This window comes from Erythranthe guttata, chromosome 7 (assembly GCF_056151865.1).
Source record: "Erythranthe guttata isolate IM_541 chromosome 7, IM_541, whole genome shotgun sequence".
Taxonomy (NCBI): Eukaryota; Viridiplantae; Streptophyta; class Magnoliopsida; order Lamiales; family Phrymaceae; genus Erythranthe; species Erythranthe guttata.
In genome coordinates this window covers 2,664,387-2,690,000 of record NC_142539.1, presented here as the reverse complement: position 1 = coordinate 2,690,000, position 25,614 = coordinate 2,664,387, and the positions used below count along the sequence as shown (strand labels likewise).

At 34.7% G+C, this 25,614-nt stretch overlaps 1 non-coding gene across 1 annotated transcript; it reads right to left on the bottom strand.

The window, feature by feature from the left end:
• Nucleotides 1-4,469: 4,469 nt before the first annotated feature.
• Nucleotides 4,470-4,542, bottom strand: TRNAK-UUU (transfer RNA lysine (anticodon UUU)). The gene has a single exon. It is a non-coding gene; the product is annotated as a tRNA-Lys (tRNA).
• Nucleotides 4,543-25,614: the final 21,072 nt, after the last annotated feature.

Here is a 25,614-nt window from a genome sequence, read left to right as displayed (position 1 = left end):
GGCAAATGTAAGCCCCCAGGGAGTCGATAACCCTTGGCGAACGAGATATTTTGGGGGCGATGTAAGCCCCCAGGGAGTCGATAACGCTTGGCGAGCGAAATATTTTGGGGGCAGATGTAAGCCCCCAGGGAGTCGATAACCCTTGGCGAGCGAAATATTTTGGGGGCAGATGTAAGCCCCCAGGGAGTCGATGGCGGTGGTGCCATAGGTGGCTCTACATGTGGAGCAGGTGTTGGTATCGCATTGGGAGCATTTGCTCCCATCGTGGCGATATATTGGATCACGGCCTTTGTGGCAACGCGAGTTGAAGCTTCTGCTGTCATGCGTTGAAGCGCATCCTCAGTTATTTGAACCATTCGAGGAGCAGAGAGTGGTGGATCGGCGAGTGGTGGGTCCCGAGGGGGATCACCTGAACCTCGCGAGACGGATCCATGGGACGTGGAGGAGGTGGCAAGCCAGAGCCTCCACGAGGTGGGAGGTCGTTAGCTGTGTCATTTTCTCTCCGAGCAGACGCCTTAGGAGGATCTTGTTGGCTACGTGATCTGGTTTGCATCGTTCCCACAGACGGCGCCAAAATGATGATGCTAAAATGTTTAGATCACCTTGGGGTAGTGTAGAAAATGAGCTGGGAGAGCAAAGCAGATCAGTAGCTTGACAATGATACTGAAGTACCTGCAAAATGAGCACACGTGAACTACGCCGGGGGTTGATCCGGCGGAAACCCCTCCGACGCTCAAGTCAGACGTGCTGATCATAGAAAATAGTCCAGAGAATACAGTAGTAGTATTGCTCAGTTAATAGGACGTACCTTAATAAAATGAGTAAAACCTCTATTTATATGTCGTTTATTGGGTTGGGTTTGCTTTGTTGGGCCCAAGCCTTACTTGAAGGTGTTTGGGCCTCGGTGATATTGGTCTTCGATATTGGGCTCGTAGCCCAGTAGGTAAAGAAATTGTAGGCCCATTGGGTTGGCCCAATTAGGCATATCAAAATGTTATGATATATATATATATATATATATATATATATATATATATATATATATATATATATATATATATATATATATATATATATATATATATATATATATATATATATATATATATATATATATATATATATATCTGTGTGTGTGTGTGTGTTTGTATTTCTGAATTGTTTTTCTATTCATGTTTTGCAAGAACTATGTTTGCTTTGATAAACTTATTATGTTGTTTATACAAGTGTTTACATTTCATCTTATTGACCTTTGTTTTGGATTCTTGCATTTTGTCAGAAAATTACTAAAATATTAGGAAATAAAATCTTAAAATTACCATTATTTCAGATTTTGGAACAAAAAATTAAGAATTAATGCAATTCTCGAAAATTCCGAAAATCCGCCGATTATGAGGTATTCCGAAATTGGAATGAATTTTGAAATTCCGATGTTTTTGGAATGGAAATTGGACCTTTTTTTAACTTCCGAAAAATATTGGAAAATTTCTGAAAAAAGGTATTTTCGATCCATTCCGTCCGATTTTCACCCCTAACTATGATTAATTAAAACAAAATCTGATATCTATTAATTAAGATGTAAAATACCATCAATCTAAATCAGTTATTTGTAAATCATCACATTCACATTCGAAGTAAGCGTTTCGGTTAGCAATAATCGTTTCATGCCCAATATAATTAATTTCAAATACTTCAACATAAATGCATTTCAGTAAAATAACCTTTAAATTAGGATAAATTACACGACTACGAAGATGATAATCATCTTCCCATTGTTATTATTAAATAGTAAAATAATCATTGATGCAAAATCATTAATCATCTACATCAATGAAAAAAATAAAACAAGTAGCTGACTTACTTATTTTTACTCAATTCCATATGTAGTAGCTACTCTAAAATGTTATATCTAGAACAATCCGAATAAATCGATTCTTCGAGAAGGTGCTGGAGCGACTTCGGGTGCTTTGGTTGGTGCATGGTGCTTGGGGCTGTGTTTATGGTCAATTTCTTCGTCTTCTCCCATTTCGAAATCTTCATCGGAGTCGGTTGCTTTATGGTGCTTTGGTGCTAGGGCTGGTGCATGGGCCGGTTTGAGCTTGGGTGCCGGTGCCGGTGCCTGTTTTGGTGGATGAGTTGGTTTGTGCTTAATCAAGATCTGGTGAAGTTCATCGTTATCTAAATTTAGCTCGTCATCCCGTTTGTGCTTAGGTGCAGGTGCGGGGGCTTTTTTTGCTGGATGAGTTGGTATACGCTTAATTAAGATTTGGTGAAGTTCATCGTCATCATCTAAATCTAATTCGTCATCCCATTTGTGCTTAGGTGCGGGTGCGGGTGCATGAGATGAATTGGGCTTGGATGCAGGAGCAGGTGCTTTTTTTGGTGGATGAGTTTGCTTGTGCTTAGTCGGGATTGGGTGAAGTACTTGATCATCTAAATCTAGATCGTCATCCAATTTGTGCTTAGGTGCAGGGGCTAGTGCATGGGCTGGTTTGTGCTTGGGTGCTGGTGCAGGTGCTTGTTTTGGTGGATGAGTTGGTTTATGCTTAATCGGGATTTGATGAAGTTCATCGTCATCTAAATCTAACTCGTCATCCCATTTGTGCTTGGGTGCGAGTGCAGGTGCTTTTTTTGGTGGATGAGATGGATTGTGCTTGGGTGCGAGTGCGGGGGCTTTTTTTGGTAGAAGAGATGGATTGGGCATGGGTGCGAGTACAGGTGCTTTTTTTGGTGGATGAGATGGATTGTGCTTGGGTGCAAGTGCAGGAGTTTTTTTTGGTGGATGAGATAGATTGTGCTTGGGTGCGAGTACAGGTGCTTTTTGTGGTGGAGGAGTTGGATTGTGCTTGGGTGCGAGTGCAGGTGCTTTTTTTTGTGGATGAGTTGGATTGTGCTTGGGTGCGAGTGCAGGTGATTTTTTTGGTGGATGAATTGGATTGTGCTTGGGTGCGAGTGCAGGTGTTTTTTTCGGTGGATGAGTTGGATTGTGCTTGGGTGCGGGTGCAGGTGCTTTTTTTGATGGATGAGTTGGTTTATGCTTAATCGGGATTTGATTAAGTTCATCATTATCTGAATCTAACTCATCATCCCATTTGTGCTTAGGTGCAAGTACGGGTGCATTAGATGGATTGTGCTTAGGTGATAGTGCAGGTGCTTTTTTTGGTGGTTGAGATGAATTATGCTTCGGTGCGGGTGCAGGTGCTTTTTTCGGTGGAATAATTGGCTTGTGCTTAATTGGGATTGGATGAAGTACTTGATCACCTAAATCTGAATCGCTATCATCACCACCGTTCGATTCAAAAACTTGTGAATCGAGTACTGAAGCCGGGTGCTTTGGTGGAAGTGCGGGTGCATGGGAAGATGGCTTGGTCTTGTGCATTTCTTGCCCAAAACCATCATCGTAATTGGCTAGAGATGGGATTGCAAGAACGGATAGCACAATCAAGAACAAATATTTGGTGGGCATGATTATTTTGATGATTAATTAACTCTGTGTTTTCTGATGGTGGAATTAGTGGTGAGTTGTGTGGGTTTTTATAGGGATTTCAGACCACTCACGTAGGGACACGTGTTGTATGAAAATTGGAGGGCTTTGCTAATTCTTTTTTAAATGTATTTACAAAGTTTTGTTTCGTTTAGATTGAATATTTGTTGGTGGAAAGTGGGAAGTAATTACTAACGCTCCTATCCCATCTTTAGTTAGTTGTACATACTTGGTTTTTTTGCAATTAAAGACAACGTATATATGTACAGTTGTTTTTTAGGAAAATAAGAAATTGTTAAGTTTTTTTAATTAATTAACAATTTTCGAGCTCCCAAAATTTGTTTGTTAAAATTTATTTAAAAAAAATTAAAATTAATTATAATATTAAACTAGTTGATAGTTTTGTAGGTGTCTTTTAGAAAAGTAAGATTACGCCATCTTATTTATAAAATAAGATATATATAAAAACAAGGGTTAAATAGACTTTGCTTCCACTCACCCCTTAAAGTATCATATGTAACATTTAACCCCTCAACATTAATTATTTTAAATCTTCAAATTTAAAATTTAATAAACATAACAATCTTATATGTATTGGATCATGAAAAATTGAAAAGTAACTGAAATTATATATATATATATATATATATATATATATATATATATATATATATATATATATATATATATATATATATATATATATATTGATTTCTTAAAATTTATCGAAATATTGCATTTTTCAACAAATAGTTTTAGTTGGATAATTTAATGATTCTTTTAGTTATTCATTTCAATAAAAGATAATTGTTTTTTTTTTCTGACAATAATAAAAAATAAAATTTGAAGGCATTAGAATTTAAAATACAAATTAAATTATGCTTGAGGGGATAAGTGTTATAAATATATTTTGGAGGGGTAAAGTGACACAAATGGTATATTTGAGGGGTGTAAATTGTATTTAACCTTAAAAATAATAATTATTCGCCGTCTGTGGGAATCGAACCCACGACCACATGGTTAAAAGCCATGCGCTCTACCAGCTGAGCTAAGACGGCTTGGTGACTATTTACAATGTAGACAGTATATGTTGAGTCTTTAGATGATATATTACTGAATATTGAATTATATATAATATTAAGTTCGGATTGGTTTAATAATGATTGAAATATTAATAAAAAAAAATTAAAGGTTCAGTCACAATTAGACTCTTTATTAAAAAAAAAAAAAATCAGAATTTTAATCAAGAAATAAAACTTATTGTTATTTGTTTTACACGTTTATAGCTATGTACATAAAATAATATATAAAAGCTATTTAGTACATTCATTTGGTATTTTGCTATTTAATTAGTACCAATCTATAATCCTTTTTTATTTGATATATAGATAAGTTCATCATTGAGTATTAATCAATCTACACGTGCTTTATCGCTCTATAAAAACGTGCTGTATATATATCTTGGAGATTTCTCATTGATTATTTCTTACATGCATTAACAAAGAAAAAAAAATGAGTAGAATTAATCAATTTTTATTTGTATTTGGTTTGATTGTCATTTCAAATTTTATTACTACTTGTCGTGGTGAAGATGAAGATCCAATTGAAATATCATCAAAATATATACTCAAGAGGCCCGGAAAACCACCGCTAAGAATGCCGCCTCGTATAATCAACGGTCCTTCTCCTTCAAGGCCACCCGCTCCAAAGGATCACCCACCGGGCACTCACTCTCCGGCCGGTTCCTCCACCGCTGGCGGCAGTGGTGTCGGAGTTGGCCGCCGCTACAATATTGGCAGCGGCCCTAATAAAATATAATTGTTGAATAATATGTCATATCATATTAATGAAATAAAATGACTTCAATTTGATCTTATTGAAGGTTTTCTTTAATTTATCGTCTTTTTAGTTTATAAAAAGAAAAGAAAAAAAAGCATTATGAGCTTGAGCTCAAGTCTAATTTTAGGGTTCAACCTCACAAATAAGGCTAATGAACATTTATATATTTTTAAGGGCAAATTACGGCAGTCCCTGAGTTATGGTCAAATTATAAAAACGTTCTTCCTGTTTGGGTAATTACAGTCACGCCCTCAACTATGTATTATCTTACGAAAATACCCTTTATAGGTAAGTTTATAAGGGATTTTAAATTGGTAAAACCGAACCGAAATTTCATTACGCCAACATTTCGTACCGTTTACCGAACCGAATATGCGATTTGGTTCGGTAAATAACCAAATTACATAAATTTTATGTAAAAATATTTAAAAGAAGGGGGGTGGCTGTAATTACCCAAACAAGAGGGGTTTTCCATAATTTGGTCATAACTCGGGGGTGGCCGTAATTTGCCCTTTTTTTTTAATTTTAATTATTTATAATAAAAAAACTATGAAGAAAAGTTTCGAGCCGGCTCATGGATTGCGAAGAATTTAAGAATGAGATCAACATTTCATTGAGTTGTTTCACAAGGCACATGAAAGGCACATGAGCTTGAGCTCGAACTTTTGTCGATATTAATTGTGAAGCTTAATTTTCTACTTACATATATATATATATATATATGAGCTCATTTATATATCTTCAATGAATCCACATTCCATTGTTTGCTTGGGTTGTTTTTATTGGTTTTAGTTTCCATATCGAATATAATTTATTTTTTAATTTGATATGTAATCTTTTTATATATGTGTATTTTTTTTGTAATCTCATCGATTATAAATGTATATATGCTTAAAAATGTAAGTAGAGATGCTCTATGTGATCTTATATAGGGTTAAATGCATTTGGGATTAAACCCTTTTTCTCTATATAAACCCTTTTATAGCAAGTAAAATACATGGTTTATTGGTAAGGTCCTGAATTATTAAAAAAAAAGAGAGAGAATTATATCATAATTTAATATCTGCCATTAAACTCTAATAAACACATACATTCAAGCAAACGCAAGTTCTTTCATTAGATAGATTCTTCATGCCAATAGGTCCATTACAAATAATTAAGTAGCTGAATTATTACAAACTATAGTTACAAAAGATAAGCTACTTTTATAATTTAGAACAATCGGAATAAGTCGATTGTTCGAGAAGGCGTAGGGGCGACTTCGGGTGCCTTGGACGGGGCATGGTGCTTGGGCTTATGTTCATGGTCAATAATCTCTTCTTCTCCCAAATCGAAATCTTCATCAAACGGGGTCTTTTTATGGTGCTTGGGTGCAGGTGCGGGTGCATGAGATGGCTTGTGCTTGGGTGCAGGTGCGGGTGCATTTTTTGGTGGATGAGTCGGCTTGTGTGTAGGGATTGGGTGAAGTTCTTCATCTAAATCTAACTCGTCGTCCCATTTGTGTTTGGGTGCAGGTGCAGGTGCACGAACTGGCTTGTGCTTGGGTGCGGGTGCAGGTGCGTGTTTTAGCGGATGAATTGGCTTGTGAGTAGAGACTGGGTGAAGTTCATCATCGTCTAAATCTAACTCGTCATCCCATTTGTGTTTGGGTGCAGGTGCGGGTGCTTTAGATGGCTTGTGGTTGGATGCGGGTGCACGAACTGGCTTATGCTTGGGTGCGGGTGCAGGTGCGTGTTTTGGCTGAGGAATTGGCTTGAGAATAGGGACTAAGTGAAGGTCATCATCGTCTAAATCTAACTCGTCGTCCCATTTGTGTTTGGGTGCAGGTGCCGGTGCTTTAGATGGCTTGTGGTTGGATGCAGGTGCATGAGTCGGCTTGTGCTTGGGTGCAGGTGCAGGTGCGTGTTTTGGTGGATGAATTGGTTTGTGAGTAGGGACTGGGAGAAGTTCGTCATCGTCTAAATCTAACTCGTCGTCCCATTTGTGTTTGGGTGCAGGTGCAGGTGCTTTAGATGGCTTGTGGTTGGATGTGGGTGTATGAGTCGGCTTGTGCTTCGGCGCGGGTGCAGGTGCGTGTTTCGGCGGATGAATTGGCTTGTGAGTAGGGACTGGGAGAAGTTCGTCATCGTCTAAATCTAACTCATCGTCCCATTTGTGCTTTGGTGCGGGTGCATGAGAAGGTGGCTTGACCTTGTGCAAATCTTGCCCATCAATGCCAAAACTCTCATCGTAATTGGCTAAAGATGGGATTGCAAGAACCGATAGCACAATTAGGAACAAATATTTGGGAGGCATGATTAATTTTGATGTTTGATAAACTATGTGTTTTCAATTGTGAAAATAGTTGAGAATGATGGGTGGTTTTTATAGGAAAATAAGACCACTTACTTGAGGACACGTGTCATTGTAAAACTGGAGGGCTTTTAGTGTTAGATTTTTTCGACGAACCTGGCCTGCATTTCACTTTATATACAAAGTTTTGCTTTTATTAAGTATATAAGAGTAAAATCATGCACTTACCAAAGGTTACAATGCAATTTATTCTTTTCAAATTCATTATTCTTTTGGTGGAAATTATATATGATTGTTTATTTACTATTTTGCAAGTGGAGTTTTTTCTAATTTTCACTATGAGAAATAATATTTTGAATGACAACGTAATTTAATTTCTCAAATGTTTAGGTAGAAATCTTACTATGTACATAATTTTCGAACTCGTCACAATTTAGATGATACGTAGATCACAAACGACGTGTAAGTAGCATATTCAAGTTTGAGATCGAACAAATCCGCCGACACAAATAAATTAAAGCAGACGGAGCATTAAAGTATTACAATCAAATGTTCGATTAATTTGAGTTTCTCGTTATCTCATTAAAAAGAATTAATTTTTTTCATAAGTCTCTTTTTCCATTTGATTTGATAAGTTCAAATTAATTACAAGCAAATCTATTCATCTCTTATTAATTTGATACCTTATAAATGTGCTGCATATGTTAGAAATTTTTCATTATTATTTTACACAAAGACACACTCATATATAAAAATGAGTAGAATTAATATATTTTTATTTGTATTAGGGTTTGTTGTGATATTCGTAACTACTACTTTTGGATATGATACAAATTTAGTGAATTATGAAAGCAAAATCATAGTTGAGAGGCCTGGAAAACCCCCGATAGCGATACCACCTCGTATTATTAAGAGTCCTCCAAAGCGGCCGCCAGGTGGAGGTAGAAGGCCGCCTTCTGGGCGGATTTACGCCGATCCTCCGGGCAAAAAAAAATCTCTGGTTGTTTCCTCCACCACTAGTGGCGTCGGTCATGATGGTGGAGATGAAAGCGACAGCAGCGGCGGCGGCTCTACTCATTGAATTAATTGTATATCGTGCATGTTTGATAGACGGGTTCGATGAATGAAATAAATGACGCAAATAATTTGGTGTAATAAATAATTTTTATTCAACAATATATACATATGGTATTTATACATGTATATCGTCTTTTTAAAATTAGATTATTATTTTTCTCCAAATTAGATTAAGAAAATAAAATATCATGGAAACCCTTTCACAAAACGATTACGGGTGAATAAAATACACTACGTCAAAAAAAAAAAAAATCAGCCCTAATTCGATCTTATAAATGGCCTGTATATATAGTGTATCTTATCGCGGGGGCTATCGCCCCTGCATCCATCAGGCAACACTAGTCGAAATAGGGCAAAATAACGAGCCTTTAGGGGATGATCGTGCATTTTCCCTTACGCTTCGCTAGGGGTAAAACCGTAAAAAGCTTTTGGATTTTTGGCCTATGATATTAGAATAACTCACTTGAGTCTAGCATTTTAGAACTTAAGTTGACCACTAATTAAGACTCATGTACATTTATATACTTTTTTTTTTAATTTTTTCGTATTATTATTATCTATATACAATGAAAATATATAAAGAAAACTTCCGAACATAATTATGAGTTTTGAGCAATTAAAAATGAGCTCAAACTCGATTCATTAATTGTAAAGCGCGATAACGAGCTCTACCACAAGATTCATTATGTCAAGCACAATTTTTGTTTAAGGATAGGTTGAACGAATTCATGGCAAAGGCAAGTAATTACCATTAAAATGTGTGCCACATTTCATTTCACATTAACAAATATTATATAATATATATCATAGTTTATTATACCGACCATTAAAATGTATTCAAACACAATCAATCAAACGCCAATTCTTTTATCATACTAAGATATATTCTCCATGCCAATGGATCCATTACAAGTAATAAAGTAGCTGAATTATTACTATTATTAGAGACTACTTATCACATGGAAGCTACTTTTTTAATCTAGAACAATCCGAATAAATCTTCATCCAATTGGGATTTTGTATGGTGCTTTGGTGCAGGTGCGGGTGCATGTTTTTGTAAATGAGTTGGCTTGTACTTCATGGCCGAGTGAAGCTCCTCGTCTGAATCTAACTCATCGTCTCATTTGTGCTTGGGTGCAGGTGCAGGTGCGTGTTTTGGTAAATGACTTGGATTGTACTTAATGGCTGAGTGAAGCTCCTCATCTGAATCTAACTCGTCATCCCATTTGTGCTTGGGTGCAGGTGCAGGTGCGTGTTTTGGTAAATGACTTGGATTGTACTTAATGGCTGAGTGAAGCTCCTCATCTGAATCTAACTCGTCGTCCCATTTCTGCTTGGGTGCAGGTGCAGGTGCGTGTTTTGGTAAATGACTTGGATTGTACTTAATGGATGAGTGAAGCTCCTCATCTGAATATAACTCGTCATCCCATTTGTGCTTGGGTGCAGGTGTAGGTGCGTGTTTTGGTAAATGACTTGGATTGTACTTAATGGCTGAGTGAAGCTCCTCATCTGAATATAACTCGTCATCCCATTTGTGCTTGGGTGCAGGTGCAGGTGCGTGTTTTGGTAAATGACTTGGATTGTACTTAATGGCTGAGGGAAGCTCTTTATCTGAATCTAACTCGTCGTCCCATTTGTGCTTAGGTGCAGGTGCAGGTGCGTATTTTGGTAAATGACTTGGATTGTACTTAATGGCTGAGTGAAGCTCCTCATCTAAATCTAACTCGTCGTCCCATTTGTGCTTGGGTGCAGGTGCAGGTGCGTGTTTTGGTAAATGACTTGGATTGTACTTCATGGCTGAGTGAATCTTCTTGTCTGAATCTAACTCGTCATCCCATTTGTACTTGGGTGCAGGTGCAGGTGCGTGTTTTGGTAAATGAGTTGGCTTGTACTTCATGGCTGAGTGAAGCTCCTCGTCTAAATCTAACTCATCGTCCCATTTGTGCTTCGGTGCAGGTGCGGGTGCATGAGACGGCTTGTGTTTGGGTGCGGGTGCCGGGGGATGTGGCTTGATCTTGTGCAGCTCTTGCCCATCATATTTGGCTAAAGATGGGATTGCAAGAACTGATAGCACAATCAAGAACAAATATATGGTAGACATGATTGTTTTTTTTAGGATTGATTAACTATGTGTTTCCGATGGTGAAAATAGTAGAGAGTGGTGTGGGTTTTTATAGGAAGGGAAGACCACTCACTTGAGGACACGTGTCATTGTAAAAATTCTAGGGTTTTTTATTGTTAGATCTTTTCGATGAACCTGGCCTACATTTCACTGTATGTACAAATTTTAAAATCATGCACTTGCCAAATTTTATGATGCCCCCATACATTTATAGACACGTGTCTCATGCAAATTTAATATTTATTGGTGAAATTAACGTTAATTGCCAAATTATCATTGTTATTTTGAATTATTAAATAAATCTCCTAATTAGTGAGTTTGTAGTGGCGTAGCTTTGGTATTTCATTCAATGGGATTTTTGTTAATGAAAATAATACTATAATTGTTTTTAGCAAATAGAGTAAAATATATGTATTTCACTTACTATATATCACATGGAGTTTTGTTTTTACTAATTTTGTTTACTATGACCATCGAATACTCGAAGAGGGGATTGAGATAGAAATTTCATGATTAAAAACAGCGGTATTAAAACAGTTTAATGCAATAAAATTTTAAAACATGAATTTAAATGACATAAAATTTAAAAGATATAATTTAAATACAAGAAATTGAAATACCAATCGAGTAATACTAACTTTAGGGTTTCCACTGATCTTAGGCGGTATAACCGACCATTGATATATATATATATATATATATATATATATATATATATATATATATATATATATATATAACCTATGTAGCAAGAAAAATTCAACTTATTAAATTTTCCGTGTTTTAGACAGATTTTGTGTCCGATACTCAAGGACACCTATCGGACACCTTATGGGCCATTTTGCAATTTCTAAAAAGTTATAAGCATGTTTGAATAGCAAATTTTCAAATATTTTTGTTGGTTTCCTAATTATTTTACAGGATTTAATGATCAATTGACAAAGTGATAGTTGATAGTAAAATATATTTTGAATATGTTTGTTTGAAAAATAAAATTATATATAAATAAAAACTTATACATATGTTTTAAATGTACCACTATATTTTTAATATTTACACGTTTATCAAAGCTGTTGTATTCCCATTTTTGAGACATGCTGATACCCCATGTCTGCCCCATTTTCCTCATATTGTCGTTTCCGTAGCACATAAAATATATAGAAATACTAATATTAGATCCGTATATGTATCAAAATTGAATATGTACATAATTTTCGGTCTCGTCACAATTTAGATGGTCAGCTTTCGTAAATGCCCAACTTTATCACGTCGAACATTTTTCTTCTTCTTTTGTAAAACAAATCTGTATGTATAGATACACACGTGTGTACTGACTTTCGAGTAAACTCAGTCTCGGACAATAGCCGGTAAATCAGAAAACATGTAAATGGCATAATTAAAAGCCGATAGAGTAGTAATTAAAAGTTAAAAAGTTAAAAGTTTATTTTTCTATTTGATTTGATAAGTTCAAATTAATTACATGCAATTATCTACACATGTGTTTCCCTCTCATCTTTAATTAATTTACAAGTAAATCTACACATGTGTTTCAGACCACTCATGTAGTGAACACGTGTCGGTGTGAAATTGGAGGGCTTTCTTATTTGTAGTTTTCAGAGTTTACAATGATGTGCACTTACCAGAGATATGAAGATGACATACATGTACGTTACACGTGTTGCATGCAAGTTAAATATTTTTAGGTGGAGAATCAATGATGACAGTAGTTTCCCATCTGGAATTAGGTGTCATTTAAGTATTGCAACGTTGTACCTAATACCTTTCTTTTTAGGTTAAAACAATTTATGTTGCTACATTAAATTATTTTTAAATAATTTATCAATTTTAAATTTATTAGAGAGTTTGTGGGACTTGTGGTATATAGACCTATTGACTAAGTGAGCTTGTAAGGAATGGTCTTTTTGGTGGAATTAAAGAATTCAATTGATTCAGTATTTCAATCATAGTTGAGAGGCCTGGAAAACCCCTGATAGCGATACCACCTCGTATTGTTGTGAATAGTATCATATATATTTCGCAACGAATTTAATGATAGACAACAACTTCATTTGTTGCGAAAGAGTGTTTCTTTTTTATATAAAATTGTAGTAAATACATATACAACGACAACAAATTTATTTTGTTGCCAGTAAGTGATAAAAGACAACAAAATATTTTGTTGTAAATGCTCCAAGTGATTTGGCAACAAAATATAATCGTTTGTAAATGTTCCAAGTGATTTGGCAACAAAATATAATCGTTGCCAATTTACAAACCAACTATTTTTTTCTTTATTTTAATTTATTGTATATATTACTGTTATTATTATTATATATATATATATATATATATATATATATATATATATATATATATATATATATATATATATATATATATATATATATATATATATAATAAAATATGATAAGAAAAATCTTATTTATTTATATTAACTAGCAGTAACTCATGATTTTTTGTTAAGTTAATTGTTCATATGGTTTTAAAAATCAAGTATATATACATTTATTAATAGGGGAGAATTAATGACAAGATGTTATATTTATAATTTAATTTTATTGTAAATTATTGTTTTGACATATTATTTATTTATATAACTATATTAAACATTTTACCTTGTCTATTTGGTTTTTATAAATTTATTTTCAGCCAATTTGCAGAATATAATGTTGCCACAGCGGTTTGAAGGGGCTCTAACTTCAAATCAACTAGGGTTCAATTCGTGTCCGGCTTGGCTCGGTGGTCCAATGGATGTGGGTCGGGTTGGCGGATGTGGGTCCGGCTTCGATAAAAATTCGGACCATATGTTTTGCAATGAAATAAATTCGTTGGCAACGAAAATAAATTCGTTGTTTATACTATTGGCAACCAAAATAAATTCGTTGTGTATATATAATACATTGGCAACGATATATAATTGCCAACAAAATATATTCATTGTGCATTCTACATGTATAGGCAACGAAAAATATTTGCCAACGACATGAATTCGTTGCGCAAACTTAAATGTATTGGCAACAACTTTTAATTCGTTGCCCCGGACTTTCCGTAACAAATAAAAGACAACGAAGCTAGCAACGACTTATTTTCGTTGCGAATGGAATTAGCAACGAAATTATATACTTTTCACAACGAAATTCGTTGTAGCCAAATGCGAACTTTCTTGTAGTGTATACACATGGATGTGTATATTATTATGTGTACATATATACCCACCAGGTGTAGATTCTACAAAATCGTATATATAATGTACCGTATCGCCCCCCACCACCTGACAAGAGTAATCGAAATAGGTTTTTGGATTTTTTTACCTAGGATTTAAAGACAAAATTCTTATAAATATAACAATATATAATAAATAAATATTTTTAATTGGTGTATATGAACAAAAATTGCAAATTGAGTGCATATACATTCAAATGGAATTTAGCTTTAGTTTTGATAGTTAACCCCTAAATTTATTAATTGATTGTGATATTGGTTAAAATTAAAGGGTACAATTATATAATTCGACCGATCAAAGGTCTATAATATTTGATGCAATTACACGTTGAAATTAGTTCAGAAGATACACTCTTTTAGACTCACTTTTGCTATATAATTAAATTGGGCTAAGTTCATTTACCTCCCCTGTACAACTAGGAAACATTCACTTACCTCCCTTATACTACCAAAACTATCACTTATCCCCTCGAATTATATGTTCTACCAATTATACTATTCTTTAATCTAAGTATCTTCTTCTTTGATTTCAATGTTAATTTTCTACAACTTCCATTATTTTACATACTCATTTAACTATTGTTGTTTTATTTCTATTTCTTTTTATTTTTGTTTGATTCTATAGAAAAAAAAGATATAATTTTCTCCTAAAAGAAAAGTATAGCAAGAAACTACCAATGTAGAAACTCTTTAATTAATAACATTATCATGATTTTATTATGTCAACCATTATAATGCATTCAAATACGCAATAGGACAATGCAAGGAATTAAAACGCAAATTCATAATTTTATATCACTACTAAGACATAGAGGATACCCTTAATGGACTAGATCCATAACAAATAAGTAGCTGAATTATTACATTCCAAAGTATCAAAAGCTATTCTTTTAATTACTAATATCTAGAACAATCGAAATAAATCGATTGTTCGAGAAGGTGTCGGGGCGACTTCCGGTGCCTTGGATGGTGCATGGTGCTTGTGCTTGTGTTTATGGTTGGTCACTTCTTCTCCCATGTCGAAATCTTCTTCCACCGATGACTTCTTATGGTGCTTTGGTGCAGGTGCAGGTGCATGAGATGGCTTGTGCTTTGGTGCAGGTGATGGTGCATGTTTTGGCGGATGAGTTGGCTTGTGCTTGTTGATTGGGTGAAGTTCACCGTCATCTAGATCCAACTCGCCGTCCCAATATTTATGATTGGGTGCAGGTGCAGGTGCATGAGATCAGAGCCGGTCCTGCAAAAATTGGGGCCCTAAGCGAGCTTCGACAAAAATAGATTTTTTTTTCCCTTATATGTATTACCTTTTTTTTTTGTTAATACTTATTTTTCGATTTTTTTTAAATTAATGCCTTATTGAGCTACTAAAAGTTTACTAATCTATTAAAAATACATAAATATTAAAAAGCAATAAACTTTGTGAATTTTTTTGATAACACAATAAAAAGATTAAAATATATACTTATATTAGAGATAATAGGGCTAAAACGCATAAATCATATCAATAAAATATTACTATAATATCAATCATTTAGCATTTTTTGAAGTAAAATATATAACCAACAATCATTATTATATATAATTTAATAAATAATAACGAAAGCTTGCTTTTTTTGTATTGAAATTACCAACAGCCTTATCTCAAAAAACAACAAAATACCACAATCAATTTTAGTGTAAGAATAATATAAAATATATCTAAATATATATAATTAAAATATTTATTTTTGGGGGCCCCTTGGGATGGGGGGCCCAAAGCACTTGCTTGTGTGGCTTACCATCAGGGCCGGCCCTGCATGAGATGGCTTGTGCTTGGGTGCAGGTGCAGGTGCGTGTTTCGGTGGGTGAGTTGGCTTGTGTGTGGGGATTGGGTGAAGTTCATCGTCGTCTAAATTTAACTCGTCATCCCAATATTTATGTTTGGGTGCAGGTGCGGGTGCATGAGATGGCTTGTGTTTGGGTGCGGGTGCAGGTGCGTGTTTCGATGGGTGGGCTGGTTGTTCTTGATTGGGATTGGGTGAAGTACTTGATCGTCTAAATCTAATTCGTCGTTCCATTTGTGCTTTGGTGCAGGTGCGGGTGCTTTGGATGGCTTGTGTTTGGGTGCAGGTGCGGGAGCATGTTTCGGTGGGTGGGTTGGCTTGTGCTTGATTGGGATTGGGTGAAGTACTTGATCGTCTAAATCTAACTCGTCGTTCCATTTGTGCTTTGGTGCAGGTGCGGGTGGATGGAGAGGTGACCTCTTGTGCAAATCTTGCCCATCAATGCCAAAGCTTTCATCATAATTGGCTAAAGATGGGATTGCAAGAACTGATAGCACAATCAAGAACAAATATTTGATAGGCATCATTATTTTTTATGTGAGTGATTAACTATGTGTTTCTAATGGTGAAATTAATGGAGGGATGTGTGGGTTTTTATAGGGGTTTCAGACCACTCATGTAGTGACACGTGTCGGTGTGAAATTGTAGGGCTTTCTTATTTGTAATTCGTAGTTTACAATGATGTGCACTTACCAGAGATATGAAGATGCCATGCATGTACGTTACACGTGTTGCATGCAAGTTAAATATTTTTAGGTGGAGAATCAATGATGACAGTAGTTTCCCATCTGGAAATTAGGTGTCATTTAAGTATTACAACGTTGTACCTATACCTTTCTTTTTAGGTTAAAACAATTTATGTTGCTACATTAAATTATTTTTAAATAATTTATCAATTTTAAATTTATTAGAGAGTTTGTGGGACTTGTGGTATATAGACCTATTGACTAAGTGAGCTTGTAAGGAATGGTCTTTTTGGTGGAATTAAAGAATTCAATTGATTCAGTATTTCAATCATAGTCGAGAGGCCTGGAAAACCCCCGATAGCGATACCACCTCGTATTATTAAGAGTCCTCCAAAGCGGCCGCCAGGTGGAGGTAGAAGGCCGCCTTCTGGGCGGATTTACGCCGATCCTCTGGGAAAAAAAATCTCTGGTTGTTTCCTCCACCACTAGTGGCGTCGGTCATGATAGTGGAGATGAAAGCGACAGCAGCAGCAGCGGCGGCTCTACTCATTGAATTAATTGTATATCGCGCATGTTTGATAGACGAATTCGATGAATGAAATAAATGACGCAAATAATTTAGTGTAATAAATACTCTCTCATTCCCTTAATATTTGTCACTTTTGTTAGTTGCACACATATTAAGAAACTCAATAAATATGCATAGATAGTAGCAAAATGTATAGTAAATCACTAAAATGCCCATGTCATTAATTGATTTTTAAATTATTATATTTCAATTAATTATGAGTGAGAAAGGGCAAAAGTGAAAAAATTGCAATTAATTATTCATTGGAATGGTAAAATGACAAATAATTTGAAATGTGAAAAAATAGCAAAAGTGACAAATATTAAGGGAAGGAGGGAGTACTTTTTATTCAACAATATATACATATGGTATTTATATATGTATATCGGTTTTTTAAAATTAAATTGTTTTTTTTCTCCAAATTAAATTAAGAAAATAAAATATCATGGAAACCCTTTCACAAACGATTACGGGTGAATAAAATACACTACGTCAAAAAAAAAAAAAAACAATCAGCCCTAATTCGATCTTATAAATGGCCTGTATATATAGTGTATCTTATCGCGGGGGCTATCGCCCCTGCGTCCATCAGGCAACACTAGTCGAAATAGGGCAAACTAACGAGCCTTTAGTGGATGATCGTGCATTTGCCCTTACGCTTCGCTAGGGGTAAAACCGTAAAAAGCTTTTGGATTTTTGGCCTATGATATTAGAATAACTCACTTGAGTCTAACATTTTAGAACTTAAGTTGACCACTAATTAAGGCTCATGTACATTTATATACTTTTTTTAATTTTACGTATTATTATTATCTATATACAATGAAAATATATAAAGAAAACTTCCGAACATATTTATGAGTTTTGAGCAATTAAAAATGAGCTCAAACTCGATTCATTAATTGTAAAGCGCGATAACGAGCTCTACCACAAGATTCATTATCTCAAGCTCGAACTTTTGTCGAGTCGATTCACTTATGAACTGACTCAGCTCCTTTCTGAACTCCTAACGTTCATGCGTTTTTTTTTTAATAACTCATGTTTTCTTTTGGCTATTTTCAAAAAACAAAATGGAAGGCACAATTTTTGTTTAAGGATAGGTTGAACGAATTCATGGCAAAGGCAAGTAATTACCATTAAAATGTGTGCCACATTTCATTTCACATTAACAAATATTATATAATATATATCATAGTTTATTATACCGACCATTAAAATGTATTCAAACACAATCAATCAAACGCCAATTCTTTTATCATACTAAGATATATTCTCCATGCCAATAGATCCATTACAAATAATAAAGTAGCTGAATTATTACTATTATTAGAAACTACTTATCACATGGAAGCTACTTTTTTAATCTAGAACAATCCGAATAAATCTTCATCCAATTGGGATTTTGTATGGTGCTTTGGTGCAGGTGCAGGTGCATGTTTTGGTAAATGACTTGGATTGTACTTAATGGCTGAGTGAAGCTCCTCATCTGAATCTAACTCGTCGTCCCATTTGTGCTTGGGTGCAGGTGCAGGTGCGTGTTTTGGTAAATGACTTGGATTGTACTTAATGGCTGAGTGAAGCTCCTCATCTGAATCTAACTCGTCGTCCCATTTGTGCTTGGGTGCAGGTGCAGGTGCGTGTTTTGGTAAATGACTTGGATTGTACTTAATGGCTGAGTGAAGCTCCTTATCTGAATCTAACTCGTCGTCCCACTTGTGCTTGGGTGCAGGTGCAGGTGCGTGTTTTGGTAAATGACTTGGATTGTACTTAATGGCTGAGTGAAGCTCCTCATCTAAATCTAACTCGTCGTCCCATTTGTGCTTGGGTGCAGGTGCAGGTGCGTGTTTTGGTAAATGACTTGGATTGTACTTAATGGATGAGTGAAGCTCCTCATCTAAATCTAACTCGTCGTCCCATTTGTGCTTAGGTGCAGGTGCAGGTGCGTGTTTTGGTAAATGACTTGGATTGTACTTAATGGATGAGTGAAGCTCCTCATCTAAATCTAACTCGTCGTCCCATTTGTGCTTGGGTGCAGGTGCAGGTGCGTGTTTTGGTAAATGACTTGGATTGTACTTCATGGCTAAGTGAATCTCCTCGTCTGAATCTAACTCGTCATCCCATTTGTACTTGGGTGCAGGTGCAGGTGCGTGTTTTGGTAAATGAGTCGGCTTGTACTTCATGGCTGAGTGAAGCTCCTCGTCTAAATCTAACTCATCGTCCCATTTGTGCTTTTGTGCAGGTGCGGGTGCATGAGACGGCTTGTGCTTGGGTGCAGATGCCGGGGGATGTGGCTTGATCTTGTGCAACTCTTGCCCATCATATTTGGCTAAAGATGAGATTGCAAGAACTGATAGCACAGTCAAGAACAAATATATGGTAGACATGATTGTTTTTTTTTAGGATTGATTAACTATGTGTTTCCGATGGTAAAAATAGTAGAGAGTGGTGTGGGTTTTTATAGGAAGGCAAGACCACTCACTTGAGGACACGTGTCATTGTAGAAATTCTAGGGTTTTCTATTGTTAGAACTTTTCGACGAACCTGGCCTACATTTCACTGTATGTACAAATTTTAAAATCATGCACTTGCCAAATTTTATGATGCCTCCATACATTTATAGACACGTGTCTCATGCAAATTTAATATTTATTGGTGAAATTAACGTTAATTGCCAAATTATCATTGTTATATTGAATTATTAAATAAATCTCCTAATTAGTGAGTTTGTAGTGGCCTAGCTTTGGTATTTCATTCAATGGGATTTTTATTAATGAAATAATACTATAATTGTTTTTAGCAAATAGAGTAACATATATATTGTATTTCACTTACTATATATCACATGGAGTTTTGTTTTTACTAATTTTGTTTACTATGAGTATGACCATCGAATACTCGAAGAGGGGATTGAGATAGAAATTTCATGATTAAAAACAGCGGTATTAAAACAGTTTAATGCAATAAAATTTTAAAACATGAATTTAAATGACATAAAATTTAAAAGACATAATTTAAATACAAGAATTGAAATAACAATCGAGTAATACTAACTTTAGGGTTTTCACTGATCTTAGGCGGTATAATCGGCCATTGATATATATATATATATATATATATATATATATATATATATATATATATATATATATATATATATATATATATATATATAACCTATGTAGCACGAAAACTTCAACTTATGAACGTTTTTGTGTTTTAGACAGATTTTGTGTCCTGTACTCAAGGACACCTGTCGCGCGGACACCTTATGGGCCATTTTGCAATTTCTAAAAAGTTATAGGCATGTTTGAATAGCAAATTTTCAAATATTTTTGTTGGTTCCCTAATTATTTACAGAATTTAATGATCAATTAAAAAGTGATAGTTGATAGTAAAGTATATATTGAATATGTTTGTATGAAAAAAAAATTTATGTATAAATAAAAACTTATACACATGTTTTAAATGTACCCCTATATTTTTAATATTTACACGTTTATCCAAGCTGTTGTATCCTCATTTTTGAGACATGCCGATACGCCATGTCAGCCCCATTTTCCTCATATCGTCGTTTCCGTAGCATATAAAATATATAGAAATATTGATATTTGTTCCGTATATGTATCAATTTTTTTATGTACATAATTTTTGGTCTCGTCACAATTTAGATGGTCTAGTATCGTAAATCCCAACTTATCACGTCGAACTCCTTTTTTTCCTTTCGTAACAAACAAATCTTCATGTATAGATACACACATGCGTACTGACTATCGAGTTAACTGATTCTCGTGCAATAGCCCGTAAATCAGAAAACATGTAAATGGCATAATTAAAAGCCGATAGAGTACAAATTAAAAGTTAAAAGTTTCTTTTTCCATTTGATTTGATAAGTTCAAATTAATTACAAGCAAATCTACACATGTGTTACCCTCTCATCTTTAATGAATTTGCTTCTCTATAAATGTGTTGCAATATATATCTTAGAGATTATATTTCTCATTATTATTTTACACACAGACACACATTCATAAATAAAAATGAGTAAACTTAATATATTTTTATTTGCATTAGGGTTTGTTATTCTATTCATAACTACTACTTCTGGATATGATCCAAATTCAATAGACTATGAAACCAAAACCAGAGTTGAGAGGCCTGGAAAACCACTTACAGCAATACCGCCTCGTATAATTAGGCGTCGTCCGAAGCCGGTGCCAGGTGGCGGTAGCAGGCCGCCTTCTCACCAAACTTATAATGCCAATCATCCGGGCATAAAAAAATCTCTGGTTGTTTCCTCCACCGCTACTGGCGGTCATGGTGGCGGAGATGGTACTCGTTGAATTAATTATATGTATCATGCACGTCGATCGGGGGGATTCGATGGATGAAATAAATGACGCCAATAATTGTAATTTGGTCTAATAAATACTTTTTAATTTGTTATATAATATATATATATGTTGTGTCAACATATATCTTGTGAAAAGCAAAAAAACATAATCTTATTAAAATTGGATTTTGTTTTCCCTTTTCGATCGCGAAATTAATAAAATAAAATAGACGACACAAACATTTACGTGGAAATTAAACCCTTTTGAAAAGAAAAAAAAAACTGCGAGCGAGTAGAAATTATTTCAGAAATTAGAGGTACAAAGTGGGCATCTCACAATTAATATAATCAAAGGCGAAAAACGAACTACTTAAGCTCTAATTCGACCTTATAAACTGCACACATGTAGGTTTATGAGATCCTACACCTGGTGAAATATACCATGTAGTTTTATTCCATAGATCTACATAAATAATTATCCACTAAGCAAACATACACATGAATGTGTGTATTATTATGCGTATATCAACGATATAAAAAAAAATACTTAATGTATTTCACCATGTATAAATTCTACCAATATATATAATATATTGTACCGCGGGTATCGCCCTCGAAATAGGTTCTTGGATTTTTTTACCTAGGATTTAAAAGCGAAATTCTTATAAATATAACAATATATAACAAATAAATATTTTTAATTGATGGTGATCTTGGTTGAAAAGGTACAATTATATAATGGACAATTCCACATTGACATTAGTTTAGAAGATACACTCTCTACAGCAATTAAATTGGGCTAATTTCATCTACCTTCCCTGTACTACTGAGAAACATTCGCTTACTTCTCTTATACTACCAAAACCATCACTTACCCCCTTGAATTATATGTTGTACCAATTATACCTTTCTTTAAACTAAATATCTCCCTCTTTGATTTGAATGATAATTTTCTTCAACTTCCATTATTTCACATACTCATTTAACTATTATTATTTAATTATTTTATTTCTATTTGTTTTTATTTTTGTTCGATTTTATTGAAAAAAAATATAGTTTTCTCTTCAAAGAAAATTATAACAACAAATTACAAATGTAGAAACTCTTTAACTTATAACATCATGATTTTATTATGTCAACCATTATAATGCATTCAAATACGCAATAGTACAATGCAAGGAATTAAAACGCAAATTCTTAATTTTATATCACTACTAAGACATAGAGGATACCCTTGATGGACTAGATCCATAACAAATAAGTAGCTGAATTATTACATTCCAAAGTATCAAAAGCTACTCTTAATTAATAATATCTAGAACAATCCAAATAAATCGATCGTTCGAGAAGGCGTTGGGGCGACTTCCGGTGCCTTGGTTGGTGCATGGTGCTTGTGCTTGTGTTTGTGGTTGTTCACTTCTTCTTCTCCCATGTCGAAATCTTCTTCCAACGACGACTTCTTATGGTGCTTTGGTGCAGGTGCGGGTGCATGAGATGGCTTGTGCTTTGGTGCTGGTGCGGGTGCATGTTTTGGCGGATGAGTTGGCTTGTGCTTGTTGATTGGGTGAAGTTCATCGTCATCAAGATCCAACTCGTCATCCCAATATTTATGCTTGGGTGCAGGTGCGGGTGCATGAGATGGCTTGTGTTTTGGTGCAGGTGCGGGTGCATGTTTTGGTGGATGAGTTGGCTTGTGCTTGTTGATTGGGTGAAGTTCACCGTCATCTAGATCCAACTCGTCGTCCCAATATTTATGCTTGGGTGCAGGTGCGGGTGCATGAGATGGTTTGTGCTTGGGTGCAGGTGCTGGTGCGTGTTTTGGTGGGTGGGTTGGTTTGTGCTTGATTGGAATCGGGTGAAGTACTTGATCATCTAAATCTAATTCGTCATCCCATTTGTGCTTTGGTGCAGGTGCGGGCGCTTTAGATGGTTTGTGCTTGGATGCAGGTGTGGGTGCGTGTTTCGGTGGGTGGGTTGGCTTGTGCTTGATTGGGATTGGGTGAAGTACCTGATCGTCTAAATCTAACTCGTCGTTCCATTTGTGCTTTGGTGCAGGTGCGGGTGGATGAAGAGGTGGCTTCTTGTGCAAATCTTGCCCATCAATGCCAAAACTCTCATCATAATTGGCTAAAGATGGGATTGCAAGAACTGATAGCACAATCAAGAACAAATATTTGGTAGGCATGATTATTTTTTATGTGAGTGATTAACTGTGTGTTTCTAATGGTGAAATTAGTGGAGAGATGTGTGGGTTTTTATAGGGGTTTCAGACCACTCATGTGAAGACACGTGTCAGTGTGAAATTGGAGGGCTTTCTTATTTATATTTTGCGGAGTTTACAATGATGTGCACTTACCAGAGATATGAAGATGCCATGCATGTACGTTACACGTGTCGCATGCAAGTTAAATATTTTTAGGTGGAGAATTAATGGTTACAGTGGTTTCCCATCTGGAATTAGGTGTCATTTAAGTTTTACAACGTTGTACCTAATACCTTTCTTTTTAGGTTAAAACAATTTATGTTGCTACATTAAATTATTTTTAAATAATTTAATTCATCAATTTTAAATTTATTAGAGAGTTTGTGGGACTTGGAGTATATTGACCTATATTGACCAAGTGAGCTTGTAAGGAATGGTCCTTTTGGTGGAATAAAGAACCTCGAGTATCAATCCTCGATCTTGTCAGTATTTTTCAGGTCGAACTCGTCATATACGATTAGTTTAGTGTAGTTTACAACTTTTGTATACTTGCGAATTATTAGACGAGAACGGAGTTTACACAGTGCACCTGAAGTGTCTGTGGATTCTCTCGACAATTAAAAAATAGGTGTCGGTTTGAATTAATTCAGAACAACGATGAAAATTGAAGCTTACAATTAAATAATACTATTGAATTAAATAAATAGTACTCATCATCCATGCAATAATTCGATCCAATCGAAATGAATCCAAATTACTCATATGTACGAATAATGAAAATTTATGCATTTGGTAAAATATTAATATTGGGTCAATTTTTATCGTTCGTTCATCTGCATCTTCAGTACGAATGTGTGTGTTGTTTTTTTTTTTTGAGAATTAAATGATTAATATTAAAAATATGCCCAGTGTACGTATTTTACCCGTTATAGCAAAGAACAAACCAGCTAACTAGCAGATTAGAAACCTTCATAATTACTAATTTATCGATCATTTGATATTCCGTTAAATTAATAGAATTTTGTTAGTTCCAACTGTATTAATTTATAGGGGTTAAACTGTACATATATCTTTCTAATCTTAATAGATTTTTTGTGATATTATCAAATTAATTGAGAAAATGACAATTGGGATAGTATAAAAATGTGCCATATCTTCAAACACATCTACATGCTGTAGAATTTTATATTAACAATATAATGGCTAAACTATATATTTTTGCAATAATCATGGGATTAATTATCCTCCCAAATACTTCTCTAGCTGATAATAATCATGGAGATAATCCCTACCAAGGTGATTCTATTGTAGATGGTGAAATGCTCCCAAAGTATTATCCGACAACGTTCGAGGGAAAAGCTCGTAAGCCAATAAGAAACCGTTTGCATCCGCCGCCGCGTCATGCGCCAACCGGCAGTTCTCCGCCTCATCAAGGAATCCCTGTTACATCTTCTGACGGCGGTGGAGGTGGAGGTGGAAACGGCGGTTCTGGTGGCGGTGGTACAAATAAAAATTAGAGATGTTACTTTTAAGGTCCTTAATTTCATTTAATTTCATACAAGGATTATAAGTGTTTATGACAAAATGTATAATCCTTAAATAATTTATAATAATTATTAGATGAATTAGAATGGACTAATAATATAACTAGAAATTAAATTAAAATATTACTTAATAATTTGAAATTTATTATTATGAATTTCAAATTAATTCATCTAATTTAAAAGAAATCATAGAACTAACTAAAAGATGCATTTGACATTTTCTCCTTTATTTTCCTTATTTAAATTTCAATTATTATGATAATTTAGATATTTCACCAAAATTTTAATTGGGTACTTTACATTGTCAAGAGAAATACTATGAAAGGACCAAAATACCCTCACTAACACACCATACTATTTTTTATTTATTTTAATAGTATTATATATATATATATATATATAT